Raw genomic sequence first — 20,244 nt, forward strand, 5'->3', positions numbered from 1 at the left:
CAAGATAAAATTCAGAGGTGATTGCATCTAATAAATTTGTATTACCCTATAATACCAGCATTAACGGAGCACAACATGGTACATCAACAATTAATTTTTAAAATCAAACAATGACTTTGACTTTGAAATCAAGTTGAATTTTTCTCTCATTAAGTGGAAGCTACAAAGAAAAAGGGAATAAAAAATGGAATCTCAAGAAAATAGAAGGTAGAACAGAAGAGTAGAGAAGGGAATTGAGGGGGAGGGAGACAACAAGGGAAAGGGGAAGTACTGGTGAATGAGATTGATAAAACAATGCTATATGCATATATGAACATGCTCCAATGAATCCTATTGTGTATGATTAAAATGTGCTAATAAAAACAAAATATTGCTTCATCTATGTAGAACTAGAAGGACAGAAAGAACTATAAGTTATTCATATTAATATTTATGTTATTTTTCTACATCTAGCAGTGAATTTGGCACACAGAAAGAAAATACATATTGTTTCCTAAAATACAATGACATATATAAATTCTCAACTCCATTATTGATATTTTTGCTGCTCAGTTTACTTCATTAAGAAGTGGCAGATTTTTTCTTAAGGCCATCTATTGAAAACTTTATAGTCTTGCATTTCACATCTAATAATACCAAAAGGAATCTGGTATGATTAGTAGTCATATAATGAATATCATATGAATTAATAATATTTGTCCATTTCTTGAAATTTTAATGGCTCCATCTGTCTCTTAGTGCATTTTAAATAATACTCTCTTTTTCTTGTGACAGTAATTCATACATTTTAGTCTCTGATGATTGGGTGTTCTTAAACATAGAAACTATTTGAAGAAAAGTGGATGTGTAGATTAAATACTACCTCTTTACCTTATGAAAAGGAAGACCCTTGTTTGGTGAATTCTTATTTATGAAATTCAGTCTCAAGGTTTTCAGAGTGGCAGAGAAAAGGAAACAAATGCAGGGCACCTGGCAACCACTTAAGTATTGCCCCTGCAATAAAGAAAACAAACTTAAATAAGACAAGCCTTTCCATGCCTTCATTTGCATTTCACTTTCTCAAAATATTTTGTTGATTGGCGTACATTTTACAAAATTCAATAATCATTTAATTGTCTGCGATCTAATTTTTTTGTCATCTTTTTCTTTACTTTTTTACGTTTACCTAAAACACAGTGTCCACACGCACAGTTTTCCACACACACTTCAGGTAGAGCACTCATCTCCCAAATTTATAAAGAACTTAGAAAACTTTACACCAGAAATACAAAGAACCCAATCAATAAATGGGCCAAGGAACTGGACAATTTACAGAAGATATACAGGTGATTAACAAATATATGAAAAAGTGTTCAACATCTCTAGTAATTAGAGAAACACAAATTAAAACAACTCTGAGACTTCATCTCACTCTAATTAGAATGGCTACTACTGAGAACACAAACAATAATAGGTGTTGGTGTGAATGTGAGGAAAAAGGCACACTCATACATTGCTGATGGAGTTGCAAATTGGTGTAGTCACTTTGGAAAGCAGTGTGGAGATTCTTCAGAAAACTTGGAATGGACCCAACATTTGACCCAGCTATCCCACTCCTCAGTTTATATTCAAAGGACTTAATATTAGCATACTACAGTAACACAGCCACATCAACATTTATAGCAGCTCAATTCACAATAGCTAGATGAATGGATAAAGAAACTGTGGTATATATAAACCATGGAATATTATTCAGCCATAAAGAAGAATTAAATTATGTTCTTTGAAGGTAAATGGATGAAATTGGAGAATATCATGCCAAATGAAATAAGCCAATCCCAAAAAACCAAAGGTCAAACGTTTTGCTTGATAAGTGGATGATGATACAAAATGGGGGGTGGGAGGATTGATGGTAGGAGAAGAATGGAGAAACTTTAGACTATGTAAAGGGGAATAAGAGGTGGGAGGGATGGGGTATGAAAGATGGTCGAATGAGACAGACATCATTACCGTATATACAGGTATGATTACATGAATGGTGGGAATCTACATCATGTACAACCATAGAAATGAAAAGTTCTACCCTATTTGTGTACAATGAATTGAAATACAGTCTGTAAAAATTTAAAAAATCAAAAATACACAGTGTCCCCTTAGAAACTAACTCTATGAATATTAGCCTGAACTAAAAGGTATATTTTAAAAAGATAATTTTAAACTTAGTAGAAAACACGTTATAAAAGTTAAAAGCACAATTATAACAGAGATCTTCCTGGGAATGGAACTATTCTGCACTTTGATTTTGGTGGATATACAGTCCCCACACCTGTGAAAAAAACTAGGTAGAACTAAACATACACACACACACACACACACAAAGGATAAGTAAAATTCTGGCAATTTGTGTAAATTTGAACAATTGTATCATTGTCATATCCTGATTGTAATAGGGTAGTAGGGTTTTTTGAGATGTTACTGTTGAAGGAAACTGGTAGCCGGGTGGGGTGTGGGGATGGTATAGGGTGGTGAATCTCTCTATATTCCAGTCATGCATTGTGTAATGATGTTTCAGTCAACAACAGACTGGGTATTATGGTGATTCCAAAAGATTATAAAGGATCTGAAAAAAAAGCACAATTATAAACACTGAAACTTAAATTTGTTTCAACTGGTAGCATAGCAAGAAAGAATATTACAATATAAATGTAATAGTAGAAATATAAAATATAAACAAATATTTTAGAAACCAAGAGAAACTTTTAGAAACTAACTGCATGACTACACTGTACAGGCCCTTGGCAGACAGTTGCAGACATCAAGGCAGATATTGTGCAGAAAGTGACTGATCCAACATAGGAAACACAGACTGTACTGATGGTGAAGAACATAAGATGTCTAGCAGATTACTTTTTAGTACCAAGGGATTTATATTAACAGAGCTGTCACTTTAAGGACCACTTGTAATTGAGACACACCCAATAGTGGTGCTATAGATAAAACCTATCCTTCTCCCATGCATACAATAATGTCTAATAAATATTAGTTTAAAATGTCAAATTTTATAATTAGATCAGAGGCTGAGCCAAAACAATATTTTTGGTGATACAGAGGCAGGGAATTCCACACATATTTGACTAGTAATCACATGAAAAACATATGAGTAGACAATTGTTTTTTCTAAAGTTTGTAATGAACATCTTGTTTTAAAATTATAAGTTGAAAAATCTTACTTGTAGTATATTTTATTTTTGACAGGGAGTGAACCCAGGCATGTTTAACCACTAAGTCACATACTCAGCCCCCATATTTTTGTATTTTACTTAGTGACAGGGTCTTGCTGAGGCTGGCTTTGAACTCATGATCATCCTGCCTCAGACTCCTGAGCACCTTGGATTACACTCATGTGCCACCCCACACCAGTCTGTAATTTACATAGTACTTAAGTTTACATAGTTCTTAAATGCAAACATATTCATAAACTAATTTAAGTAAACTTAAACAGAAATTCATAAAGAATAATTACAAAAAAGTACATAATTGATGAATTGATAAATCAGTGAATTTTATGGGTTGTTCCTGATAGGAACACAAATAAAAGTATATATAGCTAAGTAAACATTTCAAATGTCTAAACAATCAGCTGTTGAATAACACTGTCAATTAGTAAATACTAAACACAACACTTCTGAAGACGACATGTTGAATCAACATTGATTTTACACTAGTGCATTCTTTAATTTATCCATGAGCATATTAAATATTTATGGAGTGACAGGCTATGACTGTCTGGCTAAGACCATCATATCTTCTCAATTACATGCAAAAACTCAGTTCCTGTCTTAGTTTTATTTGAGTTTGTATTTTTTTAAAAACAATCTATTTATTTAATAGTCACCTTTGAATGTATATTGTCGTGGGTCATAAGGTTATTATTAATTTTTACATGTTTGTTTATTCTCTATAATTTTAAAAAAAAAGAAATTGTTTTCATTTTCACTTCCATGTAATAAGGTGTAATAAACTTGAGAATAACTCTCAAATTTGTTAATTGAGCACTGTTACAAATCTGAAGCAACTTATAAAGAGGAATATATTTTTTTAATTTCATGAGTCAAATATTTGTGTCATAGAAAGTTCAAATGGCAAGTAGAAAAGCATGAGCACTAATATTGAAATTACATAAAATTTCCTGAAAGATGATGTAATTTTGTTCTTCTTTATGGCTGCATAAAATTCCCTTGTGTATATGTATCATGCTTTCTTCATAGATTCATCCATTGATGGACACTTAGGCTAGTTCTATAAATTGGAAGGAAAATAGATGGAACAGTTGAACCACACATTAAGGGAAATAAGACAGAATCAAACAGTCAAGGGTTATATCTTTTCTCTCATTTGTGGAAAATAGAAAAAAAGTGGGGGGAAAAAGGATTCTCATGAAAAAAGATGGGAGACCCATAGAGGATGGGGATGTGGGGACAGGGAGAAGGTGGAAGAGAGGGAGAAGGGAGGTAATGGGCACTGAAACTGACCTAATTATGTCATGTTCATGTATGAATATATCACAATAAATCCCACTGTTTTTATAATCATAATGCACCGATAAAAATTTAACTCCACATAAAAGAATTCTAGTAGTTAGTCAGGTTTCAGCACATCAGTGGTTGGTCAATGAGAGTGAGACTTTTTTTTAAGGTAACAGGAGAGGAAAGTGTAAGGAAATTGATGCTATCCTGTAGATCTTACATCAAACTGAGCTGCAAGTTTGAAGCTGGGTTATATCTACTTTTACATGGTAGCTTGTGGAAGAAAGAAATGGTTAAGTTCTAGGAAAAATAAGTGGTGATAGTCTGGAGTTAAACCTAAAATTAGTACTCTTCGTTTAGATTTTTGGTTACAACTCTCCGTCCTTCCCTTTAGTGGAGTTAGATACCACACACCTTACCCCAGGACCTGACAGGGTCTAGCAGGTAATTACAAATTGCATGATACAACTATTCTCTCACTTGCTTGACCATTGCCACTTAACTGTTAGAATCTGGATAGAAACAACAGTGTGCTTATTCTAATCAGAAGTTTTGTATGTTTTTTTCATGTCTCCTTGTACCTCCTAAACTCCTACAAGAGGAAAAACTGTTCTAGATAGTGATTGCTCTTTGAGGTTGTCCAGAATAAAAAGATTTTATGGGCCAATTGAAAGAAGATAACACCTTTCAAGTACCCGTTTGTCAGAGAGTTGGTTTTTACATTTTAGCTATTATAAATAATGCTACTATGAACATTTATGTAGAGATTTTTGCATAGATATGTGTTTTCATTTCTCTTGAATATATACCTAGCACAGAAACGGCTGGGTCATATGGTAACTTAATTGTTTATGAACTGCCAGGTGGTATCAAGGTGGCTGAAACATTTCAGATTCCCAACAGCAGGATATACTGGTTCGGACTCCTCCAAATCTTCACTAACACTTCTTGAGATTGGACTTTTGTTGCTGTTGTTGTTACCATGTGAAGTAGTATCTTTTTGTGACATTTGCTTTGTACTTTCCTGAGGAAACAAATTTTACATTTTTTTTGACTTGTTTTTATCTTCCTTGAAATAAACATCTATAACTCCTTTGCTCATTTTTTAATCAGGTTGTCCTTTAATCATTGAGTTGTGAGGGTTTTATATATTCTGAATACAAGGACCTTATCTGACATATGATTTTCAAATTATTTTCTCCCATTCTATGTTTTTTTTTCAATTTTTAAAGATGTCTGTCCTTTCAAGCACAGTTTTTTTAAAAATTTTTAAGACATTTAATTTATATATTTTCTTTTATTTCTCATGCTTCTGATGTGGTATCTAGAACTTCTTTTCCAAATCCAACTTCATGATTTTCTCCAACATTTTCTTGTAAGTGCTTTGGATGTTTTGGAGCTCTGATCCATTCTTTTGTTTGTTTTGTTTATGGTGTGAGGGAGGGGTCTACTCTCATTCTGTTGCATGTGGCTATTCAACTGTCTCAGCACCATTCATGAAACTGTCCTCTCTGCTTGGGATGTTCCTGGTACCCTTGATGAAAGTCAGTTGAGTAAAGATGTATGGCTTAATTTCTGTACTTGCCATTCCATTCCATGTATCTTTATTGTCACACTGCTTGATCACTGTTGCTTTGTAGTGAGATAAATGTTGGAGAGAGTGAATCCTCTGACCTTATTCTGAATTCCAGAGATATGAAATATTACTCCTACATATTTATTTTCTTTACTCTTTCTATGGTATCAATGTTGTGCATATGCTAAAGTCCACCAGTAGCATGTGTTGCTTTTTTATCTGTAGACCTCTACTGAGTTCAATGCAACATTTTTCTCATTTACCTCATAAATATGTACAATTGTTGTATGTTAATTAAATAGGAAAAAATAAAGTTGAAACAGCAATAACAAAGTTGAGCCTCTGATCCGTGAACAGAGATTGGAGGTATGATGGAGCTCCCACCTCTCCATTACGTTTTCTACAGCTTTGCCTCAGCAATGGGGAGCAATGGATAGGACCTTAGGTTCTTCTAACCCGTCCCTTCAGGAAGAACACACTCTTTGGGTACTGGCGTGGTAAGTTACTGTGTTCTTTCACTACTTCAGAGTGGAGTTTCTGCCTCACTGAGCTGGGAGGAGCAAAGAAGAAAGTATTCTCCTTCCAAATGTCACAGACTCTCAGCTTTCATACTAAAGTTCACATATTTCTTAAGTAAATGCTGTGGTTCCCCCTTCGTAACATTTACAGTGGTTTCAGGTGTTATATTAATGGTTTTCATAGAGCTCTGAGGAGTCAGTTCATGTTAGAAGGAGTTGAACTGTTTCAGAGTCTTAATTGGTTCTTCCAGAATTCTAAGACTTCACTCAACATGATTATTATCTTTCCATTTCTTTGTTCCTGGCATTATTTTTATATTTCATGTATTATCTTTCATGTTTATTAACAAAAAGTGTCTTTCCAATTATTAATATCTTAATTATAAGGATCTATACAATACTGACTAAATGGCAGAATGCTTTTAACTGTCTCATACAGGCTTTAGAGGAACATACTAACCAAAAAGTCAGGTTCAAAAAATAATTGAAACAAATGTGATTACTTTCTTTTTATATCATAGTTATCATGTTGAAGTTCACATGATATATTACCTACAAATGGTTTATATATGTAAATGATGTCTAATAACGTATCATGATACACTCGAAAAATGAGATGATTCCTTAGATGAGCTTTTAGCACATATTAGACCCTAATAAAATGACTGTGGACAGTCTACCTCTGATGTTAAGTACATGAAGACTTTGGTATTGATGACATAAAATAGAACCTCAAATCTGTGTATACATAGAGTACTGTTAACTCAAAGTCAGATGTTTAAGAATGACTATGATTCATTGCAAAATGTAAGATGAAAAAGAAAATTAAAATAGCTCCAGAGTCAATTTATAATGCACTTTAGGAACACATTTGTTTTATTTTACATCTCTCCAAAAGACAGATGGTTATTAGCTAAGCTTTAGAATGAAATTTGTATACTATCCAAGTAACATGCAAAATGCCCAAGACTATATTGGCATAATTTAACAACTGCAATTATTGGATAAGGCAGTCTGTGGAATTAATAGTTCCTGCATTTAGAGTTTTTAAACATATACTGTAGTGTTTGGGAGAGGTGTATTAGTCTTAAATACACAATAGTATCCAATAGACTCTGTCCACAAGTTACTAATTGTCATTTCAAGAGTAGACAAAGTCACTACTTCATTTAAATTAGGTAGGTTTTTAGTTGGGGATAATTAAGCTTGATATAATAGACGTACTGGTTGTCTACTTAAAAATACAAAGTTTATTTAATTCTTAATTGTTGAATTATGTGATGGCTACATGGGTATTGATTTTAGAAAAATTTTCAACCACAAACCAAAATTGGAAGGATATTCACAAATACTAATCATATATTTTTAATAACTACTTTTTCACATTAGTACTGCTTGGTTCTAATGGCAAAATAACAAAATGTAATAATACAAAGATAATACTAGTTGACATTTATAAAGTTATATCTCTCAACTAACTTTGAAGTACTTTACAAACACAATTTCTTTAATCCCTTCAAGATATTTTTCATGCAACCTGTTATGAAAACTGTTCTGGTTGAAAAAGATAATATCTGTATTTCAATTTTAGTAGATTACCTTAATATTGTGGAACTCAGCATCCAAGTGAGAATCCTGTTTGTCATAACTAATGAGTGCCTCCTGGAAGCTGATGGCAGACTATTACCATTATTCAAATTTATATGATCAGCCTATCCTATCTAGACTCATTTGCAATGATAGATAGATTAATAAGACTTCCTGTATTTGTGTTCTTCTTCATACTTTTTAAAGCAAAATAGCAGTGTCTTGTACTATATTCTGAAGATTTGAAAGATTGACCCTATAATTCTTTTGGCTTATTCTAAACTGACAATCTCAGCCTTAGCTCCCACCAGACACTGTCAGCATCTTCAGAGTGAAAAACAGAATATGACTTAAAAGTCAAATTAAACTTAGTGGAGGAGAAATTGCTGAATATTAAAAAATAACTTAAAGCAACAAAGGAAAAGAGTTAAAACAATAAAATCAGAATTTAAAAAATTATGTTAATAAACCATTAAACAATTTTTTAAATAAATGATTGTTATGTAAACACTTAATTAAAATTAATATTAACTTTTTATTTATTCAAAAATGTCTTTGAGCTATCTTTGGACTCTTGTGAAGGTGAGATGAGATAACATGTTTATCTATTGTCTGACATGTAATACGTTTATATCTTTGATTACTATACATGTATTCTAGTACAGCCACTACTGGAGGAGGTAATAGAGAGAAACATTATAAAATTATTCCCCTACACTGACCCCGGTGGATATTTCTGTCTAATGAAAACAAATGATGTAGGATTTTCACCATCAGTATAATACCAAGCAGAAAAAAATTAGGGGAATAAAGTAATCAAAGAGAATGACCCAGAAAGGTCTTTAAATGGTGGAATCAAATGGCATGCGCTGAGTTCTCAGTGATTTGGAATTTTTGCCAAGGGAAAACAAGCCTGCTCTGAGGATTACGTGATCACCTAAGACATTTCCAGGGTTTACAGCCTTGGTGATAATAGATATTTGTCTTCTCTTGACTACAGGACTACAGGCATCTGAGTACACAAGAAAAGTACATTACTCATGAGCATAGGTGGAATGCTCTGATATAATTAAAAGTGATATTAGTATATGGTATTTGTTATGCAGAAGTTGGAGAAATGACTTTTTTTTTTTAGAAGTAAATGTAAAGATTATGATTTGTGCCTATCACTTGGTAGAGCATGAAGACACTTAAGTTTTAGTATTGTATAAATATTCAAAATGCAATCTGGTTATAAGGGAACAATAATTATAGTCTAGGCCTGGGAGCCACTTAAATCAGTTTTGTCTTTATTCCATTGGTCACAGATGCACAATATAATTCCAAATAACTGCAAAAAATGAACTTAACCACAAATCCCAAATCAAATGCTGACAAAAAAATTAAGATATAAAAATTAGCAAAAATAAAAATTCATTAAGAATATAATGTTTAAATTCACTAGAAATCTCAAAAAAAATTAAAACTGAAAATATATTGAAGAGTTACTCTCATTTACTATTAGTAAATATGTGTGAAATTTATTTTGAGATTTTTTCCATTTTGTTCTGAGTCTTACAATATTTTAGCCTGCTAATTTAACTGCAACAACTTTATTCATAAAATAGTAAAAGATGTAGATAAATATTTGCAAATTAAAACACCATTATAATATTGTGTAAAGCATGGAGTGTCTCTCACCCTGCACAAAAATCAACTCTAAGTCCATCAAAGACCTAGGAATTAGACCAGAAACCCTGTGCATACTAGAAGAAAATGTAGATCCAATACTTCAACATACAGGCTCAGTAACTGATTTCCTTAACAAGACTCCTAAAGTGCAAGAAGTAAAACCAAAAATCAATAAATGGGATGGCATCAAATTAAAAAAAAAAAAAACAAACTTTTTCACAGCAAAGGAAACAATCAAAAGCATAAGGAGAGAACCTACAGAATGGGAGAAAATCTTTGCCACCTACACCTTAGCATTAATTTCCAGGATATAAGGAAACAAGAAACCTAACAACAACAAAACCCCACAGAAAACAAATAACCCAATCAATAAATAGGCAAAGGGGCTGAACAGAACCTTCTCAAAAGAAGACATACCAATGGTCAACAAATATACAAAAAAAAAATGTTCAAAAACTAGCAATTAGAGAAATGAAAATTAAAACTACACTGAGATTCCATCCAAAGGCATATATCCAAAGGAATCAAAGTAGGCATACTTCAGTGACACAGCCACATCCATGTTTATAGCAGCAAAATTCACAGAGCTAATCTATGGAGCCAAACTAGGTGCTCTTCAACAGATGAATGGATAAAGAAATTGTGGTATGTATACAGAATGGAATATTACTCAGCCATAAAGAAGAATTACTTTATGACATTTGTCAGTAAATGAATGGATATGGAGACTATCAGGCTAAGTGAAATAAGCTAATCTCCAAAAACTAGCAAACTATAGAATGTTTTCTCTGAAATGTGGAAACTAAATCACAATAAAGGGTCAGGAGGAAGAGAAGAAAAGAAGGTAAGTGGATTAGAAAAAGGGAAATGAAGGAAAGGTGAGGGTTCAGAATAGAAAAGACAAAAGTATGAATCTGACATAAGTTTTCTATGTACATATATGAAAATACCTAAGTGAATCGCACCATCAAGTACATTCACAAAATGGAGTCCTAATTAGAAAAAGATATATTCCATGCTTGTATGATTTTATCACAATGGATTCTACTGTCCAATATATTCAAGAAAGACCAATAAAACAATAAAATTCCCATTTTTAATTAAAAAATCATGGATTAGGTTGACTTTTAATAAGGTTATTTCTAGATATACAACTTATGCTTTTTTATTTTTTTTTCTGTTTTCATCCTGACTGATATTAGATTATTTTGACTTATTTTAAAGAAAGAAACAGAAATCAATTCTATCATTAATTATTATATTTCACTTTGAATAAAATAAACAGAATAAAATCTCAATGGAGTAGAAATTATACTTTTGAATAAAGGTCAGAGAGATGTAGCCAGGACTGATATTTTACCTTACATCATCAATAATCTCAGGGTACCAAGCTCATTCTATCATATTTCACATTGCATCAAATGTGAATTTCATCTTCATGATGTCCTCATACCAGTATCTGAGAAGATGGAACTGAGTGATAATTCTTCATGGTCTGTCATTTCTACACAAGTTCTCAGATGAGAAGCCAACTGAAGAATATTTTACAGGCAGACATTTTTTAAAAAATATTTGTTAGTAGTTGATGGACCTTTATGATTGCCCACCGCCCGCAGGCGGTCCACAATCACAACGCGGACGCTTTTCTTGATCACAGGAAGCAAAAAAGAAAGACTTTATTCCACAAGTCTCTGACTTATATTGAGAGCATCAGCCTATCAGAGAGTAGACTACCAGGAAAGTCAGCCTATCAAGGAACAGTCTCCAGGCAGATACCAGGATTGCCTCATGTATAACAGCCAACCAGAGTTACTTCCTAAAACTTGAATATGAGTGCAGCTATGTCTGGCAAGCTGCCAGGCGCCATCTTAGAGATCAGGCCATGGTGCGGCTCTGGGGCCCTCAGAGCCCGCCCCTGACAGACCTTTATTTTTTAATTAATTAATTAATATGGGTGCTGACAATAGAACCCAGTGCCTCACACATACTAGGCAAGTGCTCTACCTCTGAGCTACAATCCCAACCCCAGGAAAACATTCTTGAAAGACAAAACAAGGGACATTTAGATACATCTCTCCAAAGACATCTTCCACCCACAGAAGCATGCCGGAATAGGAAATTATTTATCCTCTTTACAAGGGAGTTCTGCTTCAGTTACAGATAACAAGGCATTTTATGTGTGTATGTGTGTGTGTGGTAATGGAGATTGAACCCAGGGCTTCATGCATGTTCAGAAAGCGTTTTACCACTGAGCTACATCCCTAGCCCAAATGTAATCTCTTTATGAGGGAAAAATTAAGGTCTGGTCTTTCCTCACACGGAGCATTCCTTAACAGTGCAATAACAGTGTGCATAGCATCTCCCAGGTCTAGTCTACATGGGCCCAGGAGTGAGGAGTGCAAGTGCTGGCAGGCGTCTCAGCTCAAGTTACCTTCTGTGTACTGAATAAATACAAAGTGTCTAAAGCTATCTGAACTCATCGTTGTTTTACCAACCAAATTTATGGTAGCTTGGAACTTCAGCCTATGAGCTATGTTCCTGCGTAGGAATTGCTGGACTGCTCAACTTAGATGAAAAAAGAAGAAAAGAAGAGGGTGTACACAATAACTGTTCTTTAAGAAAGGCTTTTAGAAGCAACAATGAGATACTTGGCAAAAATTCTTCAGGCAGCCACTCAAAACTCCAAGAGTGGCTGGGAACTGTAGTCTTTATCAACTATGAGACCAGTAAAATTATCAGCATTTCTTTTACTGTGGAAAGGAAATTGATGTTCTAAGACAGATAATCATTCTCCTGCAGCAATTATGCTTAAAGGGGAAATAGGAGGCAATTGGTGAGAAGAGTGCAGAGTGAAATAAACACTCTTATGAATATATTTAATATGCATATTCACACAGAAATAAATATCAAGATAACTGAATAATTCAAATCAGTTGGTCCATCAAAATGGACAATCAATGAAGGATACTCAGTTAAAATCTTAAAATAAAATATTTTAACCTTCAGCCAGAGTTTAGGAGAAGTTTCGAAATGCTGACAAATAGTTTTATGGAAAGATATAAAAGAAGCTGAAATTTCAGCCAGTAAATCTTCAGGGAAATATTTAGTTGACAGTGAGAACAAAGGGTGTTGTCAGAATATACGTGAATGGGATATAAGAAAGCAAATGTGTAAAGAATCTGAACTCATTAACATAACTAACATAAGTTTTGATCCAATTGATTGACATCAGATACTAATAAAAACTAAAAGAAGAAGTCCATATGGCAAGAATAAGCAAGGATTTCACAGACTGACTTTTTTGCCTCTGAGGTTATTGTAATTGTAAATCTATAGTCCAAAAGAGAGAAAGAGGTAGTGAGGGATAAGAATCATTTTGTAGCTTACTGAAAGATATATTTAAATACTCTAAGCAATTTCTCAGTCTTGTTTGAAGAGGAAGTAAAATAAGTACTAAAACTGTCAAGCATTAGATTTAGACCTCTGTGGTAGTGATTTTGTTTTATTTTCTGTAATTAAACCTGTTTACTCATTTTCTGGAATTTTGCACCAGGTATAAAGGCAGTTTAGGAAAATTTAATTGTATTGAATAAATTTAGGAGGATGTGATCATGTTATTAATTGTCATTCATTTATTTTATTTGCATATCATGATGGTCTTTTCTATTTTCCAATTAGTTTCCCCTGTTTTTAGATATCCAGTGATTCCAACAAAAAATCTCAATGTATTTTATTATGGGTTTGGTAAAAGTGCCTGATCTAGCAGATAATTACACATTCTAAGACACTTTTATAGGCTTTTATTTCATAGCCCATGAAGCTCAATATTTCGTGGGTTTTATAGTCCATGAAATAAAGAGCTGGTATAGCAATAAGTTAAACCATTTAGGTTTCAAAAATGAATGTTAATTCTGAGACACATTATGCTATAGGCCAATTGTCTAATGAGTTTGGAAGTAATTTTATTTTTATATATTTAGAGTAGTCTTTTTACCACATAAACAATTTTTTACTCAAGAAAAAGTCTGAGACCAAATAAGTCAGACAAAATGAGGACTGGATTTCTACCTGTGATTTCAATCATAAAGTAGATAGGAACATCTCTGTACCCTCCAGAGTTCATTTTAGAGCTCTATAACCTGTGGTGAGGTTTGAAGAAAATCTTAAACTACTATCAAATATAGGGAAGTGCAGGACAAATCAAAAGTAAAGGTAATAAAAGATCATAAATTTAAGTCTATAAAATCATGAAGTATCCATTCTTAGAGTGGATTTTATTTTGAGTGGAAGTCAAATATCTCTTATATCCTGGGTGAAAGGAATGAGTTTCTGCAGAGTATTCACAATTATTTGAACACTGACACAGGCAATGTAGTTCTAACCATAGGTTGAGTGTGCCTCTCAATGAGTATTCCATGGAACACTGATTTTGTTGGTGATCAAAAGTAAAGATTCTGTGTAAGAGAATTCTGTGATAAAAAGAGAAACTACAGGGGCTGGTGTTGTGGCTCAGTGGTAGAGCACTTGCCTAGCATGTGTGAGGCACTGGGTTCAATTTTCAGCACCACATAAAAATAAGTGAATAAAATAAAGGCCTGTCAACATCTAAAAAAGAGAATTCACAATCCACTTATTAAAAAAAAAAAAGAGAGAGAGAAACTACATTAAACCGATGTAAGTGTGAGGAAAGATTTCTAAGAGACCTACATAAGTAATGTGCAGGAAGAGGCTCCCATAGGATGGCAGACTTTGTACTCTTTTCCAAACCTGTTTCAATATGAGCCTCATGTTTTGAAGCTTGTCACCCAAGAGTTGTTTCCACAGCACACAGTCATATGGTGATGTGGTGATTCTGTGAATACACTCAATTTTTAGAAAATATTTTGTTTTAGTTGTAGGTGGATACAATACCTTTATTGTACTTTTATGTGGTGCTGAGAATTAAACTCAGGGCCTCAGGCATGCTGGGCTCTACCACTAAGCCACAACCCCAGCCCATCACTTTTTTATTTTAATATAAATTTGGTTTATTTTAACTGCTATATAAAAACACAAAATCTTTTCATAAAGGAGAGCATGTGCTGTTTTGACAAAGTAAACCATTTATGTTTCAAAAATGAATGTTAATATTGGGCAATTGCCTCAAAGTTTGAGTGTAATTTTGTGCCATGTTTAATTCAGGTTAAAAGTTTCTATCTCCTCAAACATTTATCACTTCTCTGGTTTTGTTTATGTTTTAGTACTGGGGATTGAATCCAGTGTTACTGTGCCACTGAGCCACATTTTAGCACTTTAGATTTTATTTTTGAGACAGAAACTTCTTAAGCTGCTCTGAAACTTGTGATCCTCCTGCCTCAGCCTCCCAAGTAGCTGGGACTACAGGTGTGTGCTACTATACCTGGCTGTCACTTATTTGTGGTGAAAACTTTCAAAATCCTTTCTTCTAGATTCTTGAAACACACAGTTTTTTATTATTATCTCTGATCTTCTTATTGTGCAATGGAACACAAAACTTCTTCCTTATACTAATTATGACGTAGTACCTACTGATCAGTCTTTCCCTACCTTCCCTTTCTGCAACTCTTTGTGGGCTCTGGTAACCACTATTTCACTCTCAACTTCAAGATAAACTTCTTCTTATTATGTATATGAAAAATTCACTCTTTTTTTTTTTTTTTTTTCAATTGGAAGGGAGTGTGATAGGGTCATACCAGATCTGGCCTCCAACAAAATGGATGACCTCACCTTCACCTTTATTTATTTATTGATGTTTTAATTTATTTTTATTGTAAACAAATGGGATACATGTTGTTTCTCTGTACATGAAGTCGAGGCATACTTTGTGTAATCATTTTTTCCTTTTCCCCCACCCCTCCCACCCCTTTTTTCCCTCTATACAGTCCTTTCTTCCTCCATTCTTGCCCCCCTCCCACCTCCCATTATGTGTCATCATCCACTTAACAGCGAGATCATTCAACCTTTGATTTTTGAGATTGGCTTAACTTGCTTAGCATGATATATTCCAATTTCATCCATTTGCCTGCAAATGCCATAATTTTATTATGCTTTTTGGCTGAGTAATATTCCATTGTATATATATATACCACAGTTTCTTTATCCATTCATCAATTGAAGGGCCTCTAGGTTGGTTCCACAATCTCGCTATTGTGAATTGAGCAGCTATGAACATTGATGTGGCTGCATCACTGTAGTATCCTGATTTTAAGTCCTTTGGGTATAGGCCAAGGAGTGGGATAGCTGGGTCAAATAGTGGTTCCATTTCAAGTTTTCTATGGAATCTAAATAGTGTTTTCAACAGTGGCTGCACAAATTTGCAGCCCCACCAGCAATGTTTAAGTGTACCTTTTTTCCTCATATCCTCGCCAATACCTATTGTTTGTATTCTTGATAATCACCATTCTAATTGGGGTGAGATGGAATTTTAGGGTAGTTTTGATTTGCATTTCTTTTATTACTAGAGATGTTGAATATTTTTTTCATGTATCTGTTGATTGCTTGTAGATCTTCTTCTGTGAAGTGTCTGTTCATGTCCTTAGCCCATTAGTCGATTGGGTTATTTGCATTCTTGGTGTAGAGTTTTTTGAGTTCTTTATATATTCTGCAAATTAGTGCTCTATCTGAAGTATCAGTGGCAAAGATTTTCTCCCACTCTGTAGACTCTCTCTTCGCATTGCTGATAGTTTCCTTTGCTGAGAGAAAGCTTTTTAGTTTGAATCTATTCCAGTTATTGTCTCTTGCTTTTATTCCTTGTGCTATGGGAGTCATGTTAAGGAAGTCTGATCCTAAGTCAACATGTTGAAGAGTTGGATCTACATTTTCTTCTATAAGATGAAGGGTCTGTGGTCTGATTCCAAGGTCCTTGATCCATTTTGAGTTGACTTTTGTGCAGGGTGAGAGATAGGGGTTTAGTTTCATTCTGCTGCATATGGATTTCCAGTTTTCCCAGCACCATTTGTTGAAGAAGCTATCTTTTCTCCATTGCATATTTTTGGCCCCTTTGTCTAGTATGAGATAATTGTATTTAATTGGGTTTGTGTCCATGTCCTCTATTCTGTACCATTGATCTACCTGTCTATTTTGGTTCCAATATCATGCCATTTTTGTTACTATTGCTTTGTAGTATAGTTGAAGTTCTGGTATTGCAATACTCCCTGTTTCACTCTTCCTGCTAAGGATTGCTTTAGCTATTCTGGGTTTCTTATTCTTCCAGATGAATTTCATGATTGCTTGCTCTATTTCTGTAAGGTACGTCATTGGGATTTTAATTGGAATTGCATTGAATCTGTATAGCACTTTTGGTAGTATGGCCATTTTGACAATATTAATTCTGCCTATCCAAGAACATGGGAGATCTTTCCATCTTCTAAGGTTTTCTTGAATTTCTTTCTTTAGTGTTCTGTAGTTCTCATTGTAGAGGTCTTTCACCTCTTTTGTGAGATTGATTCCCAAGTATTTTATTTTTTTGAAGCTAATGTGAATGGGGTAGTTTTCCTAACTTCTCTTTCTGAAGATTCATCATTTATGTATAAAAATGCATTGGATTTATGAGCATTGATCTTATATCCTTCTACTTTATTGAATTCACTTATGAGTTCTAAAATTGTTCTGGTGAAATTTTCCAGATCCTCTAAATATATAATCATGTCATCAGCAAATAGGGATAGTTTGAGTTCTTCTTTTCCTATTCATATCCCTTTGATTTCCTTCATCTGTCTAATTGCTCTGGTTAGAGTTTTGAGGACAATGTTGAATAGAAGTGGTGAAAGAGGGTATCCCTGCCTTGTTCCAGTTTTTAGGGGGAATGCTTTCAGTTTTTCACCATTTAGAATGATATTGGCCTTGGGCTTAGCATAAATGGCCTTTACAATATTAAGGAATCTTCCCACTATCCCTATTTTTTCTAGTGTTTTGAGCATGAAGGGATGCAGTGTTTTATCAAATGTTTTTTCTGCATCTATCGAAATAATCATGTGATTCTTGACTTTAAGTCTATTGATTTGGTGAATTACATTTATTGATTTCTGGATGTTGAACCAACCTTGCATCCCTGGGATAAAACCCATTTGATCATGGTGCATTATTTTTTAAATATACTTTTGTATGGAATTTGCTAAAATTTTGTTGAGAATTTTTGCGTAGATGTTCATTAAGGATATTGATCTGAAATTTTCTTTCCTCGATGTGTCTCTGTCTGGTTTAGGTATCAGGGTGATATTGGCTTCATAGAATGAGTTTGGGAGGGTACCCTCCTCTTCTATTTGATGGAATACTTTGAGAAGTATTGGAATGAGCTCTTCTTTAAAGGTTTTGTAGAACTTGGTTGAGAATCCATCTGGTCCCAGACTTTTCTTTGTTGGTAGGCTTTTGATGACTTCTTCTATTTCATTAATTGAAATTGTTCTATTTAAATTGTATATGTCCTCCTGGTTCAGTTTAGGTAATTCATATGTCTCTAGAAACCTGTTGAAGTCGTCAAGATTTTCTATTTTGTTGGAGTATAGATTTTCAAAATAGCTTCTAATTATGTTTTGTATCTTACTTGTGTAGGTTGTGATATTTCCTTGTTCATTCTGAATTTTAGTAATTTGAGTTTTCTCTCTCCTTCTCTTTGTTAGTGTGGCTAAGGGTTTATCAATTTTGTTTATTTTTTCAAAGAACTAACTTTTTATTTTGTCAATTTTTTCGATCGTTTCTTTTGTTTCAATTTCATTGATTTCATCTCTGATTTTAACTATTTCCTGTCTTCTACTACTTTTGGTGTTGCTCTGTTCTTCTTTTTCTAGGACTTTGAACTGTAGTGTTTGGTCATTTATTTTTTGATTTTTCTTTTATTGAATGTGCTCCATGAAATAAATTTTCCTCTAAGAACTGCTTTCATAGTGTACCAGAGATTTTGATATGATGTATCTTTGTTCTTGTTTACCTCTAAGAATTTTTTTTTTATTTCTCCCCTGAAGTCTTCTGTTATCCATTCATCATTCAATAGAGTATTATTTAATCTCCAGGTGTTGGAGTAGTTTCTGTTTTTATTTTGTCATTTATTTCTAATTTCAATCCATTATGATCTGATAGAATACAAGGTAGTATCTCTATCTTCTTGTATTTGCTAACAGTAGCTTTGTGGCATAACATATGGTCTATTTTAGAGAAGGATCCATGGGCTGCTGAGAAGAAGTGTATTTGTTGAATGGTATATCCTATAAATGTCTGTTAGGTCTAAATTATTGATTGTGTTATTGAGATCTATGGTTTCTTTGTTTAATTTTTGTTTGGAAGATCTGTCCAGTGGGGAGAGAGGTGTGTTAAAGTCACCTAGTACTAGTGTGTTGTGGTCTATTTGATTTCTGGAATTGAGAAGGATTTGTTTGATGTACATGGATGAGCCACTGTTTGGTGCATAGATATTTATGATTGTAATGTCATGCTGATTTATGCTTCCCTTAAGCAGTGTCAAATGTCCTTCTTTATTCCTTCTGACTAGTTTTGACTTAAAGTCCACATTATCTGATATGAGGATGGATACTCCAGCTATTTTGCTGAGTCCATGTGCATAGTATTTTTTTTTCCCTTCCTTTCACCTTTAGTCTGTAGGTATCTCTTTCTATGAGATGAGTCTCTTGCAGGTAGTATATTGTTGGATCTTTCCTTTTAATCCAATCTGCCAGTCTATGTCTTTTGATTGATGAGTTCAGGCCATTAACATACATGGTTATTATTGAGATATGATTTGTATTTCCAGTCATTTGGCTCATTTTTGTTTTTTGACACAACTTGGTTTCTCCTTTATTTGGCTATTCCTTTAGGGTAGTTCCTCCCTTTGCTGATTTACATCTTTGTTTTTTACCTCTTCCTCATGGAATATTTTGCTGAGAATGTTCTGTAGTGCCAGTTTTCTTTTAGTAAATTCCTTTAACTTTTGTTTATCATGGAAGGATTTTATTTTGTTGTCAAATCTGAAGGTAAGCTGGGTATAAGATTCTTGGTTGGCATCCATTTTCTTTTAGAGCTTGAAAAATGTTATTCCAGGCCCTTCTAGCTTTTAGGGTTGAAAAATCTGCCGATATTCATATTGGTTTCCCCTGAATGTAATTTGATTCTTTTCTCTCGCAGCCTTTAAAATTCTGTCTTTATTTTGTATGTTAGACATTTTCATTATAATGTGCCTTGATGTGGGTCTGTTGTAATTTTGTATATTGGGAGTCCTATAAGCCTCTTGTACTTGATTTTCCATTTCATTCTTCAGATTTGGGAAATTTTCTGATATTGCTTCATTGAATAGATTGTCCATTACTTTGGTTTGTATCTCCGTGTTTTCCTCAATCCCAATAATTCTTAAATTTGGCCTTTTCATGATGTCCCATAATTC

The sequence above is a fragment of the Sciurus carolinensis genome, chromosome 3 (genome assembly GCF_902686445.1).
Source record: "Sciurus carolinensis chromosome 3, mSciCar1.2, whole genome shotgun sequence".
In the NCBI taxonomy this organism is placed as follows: Eukaryota; Metazoa; Chordata; class Mammalia; order Rodentia; family Sciuridae; genus Sciurus; species Sciurus carolinensis.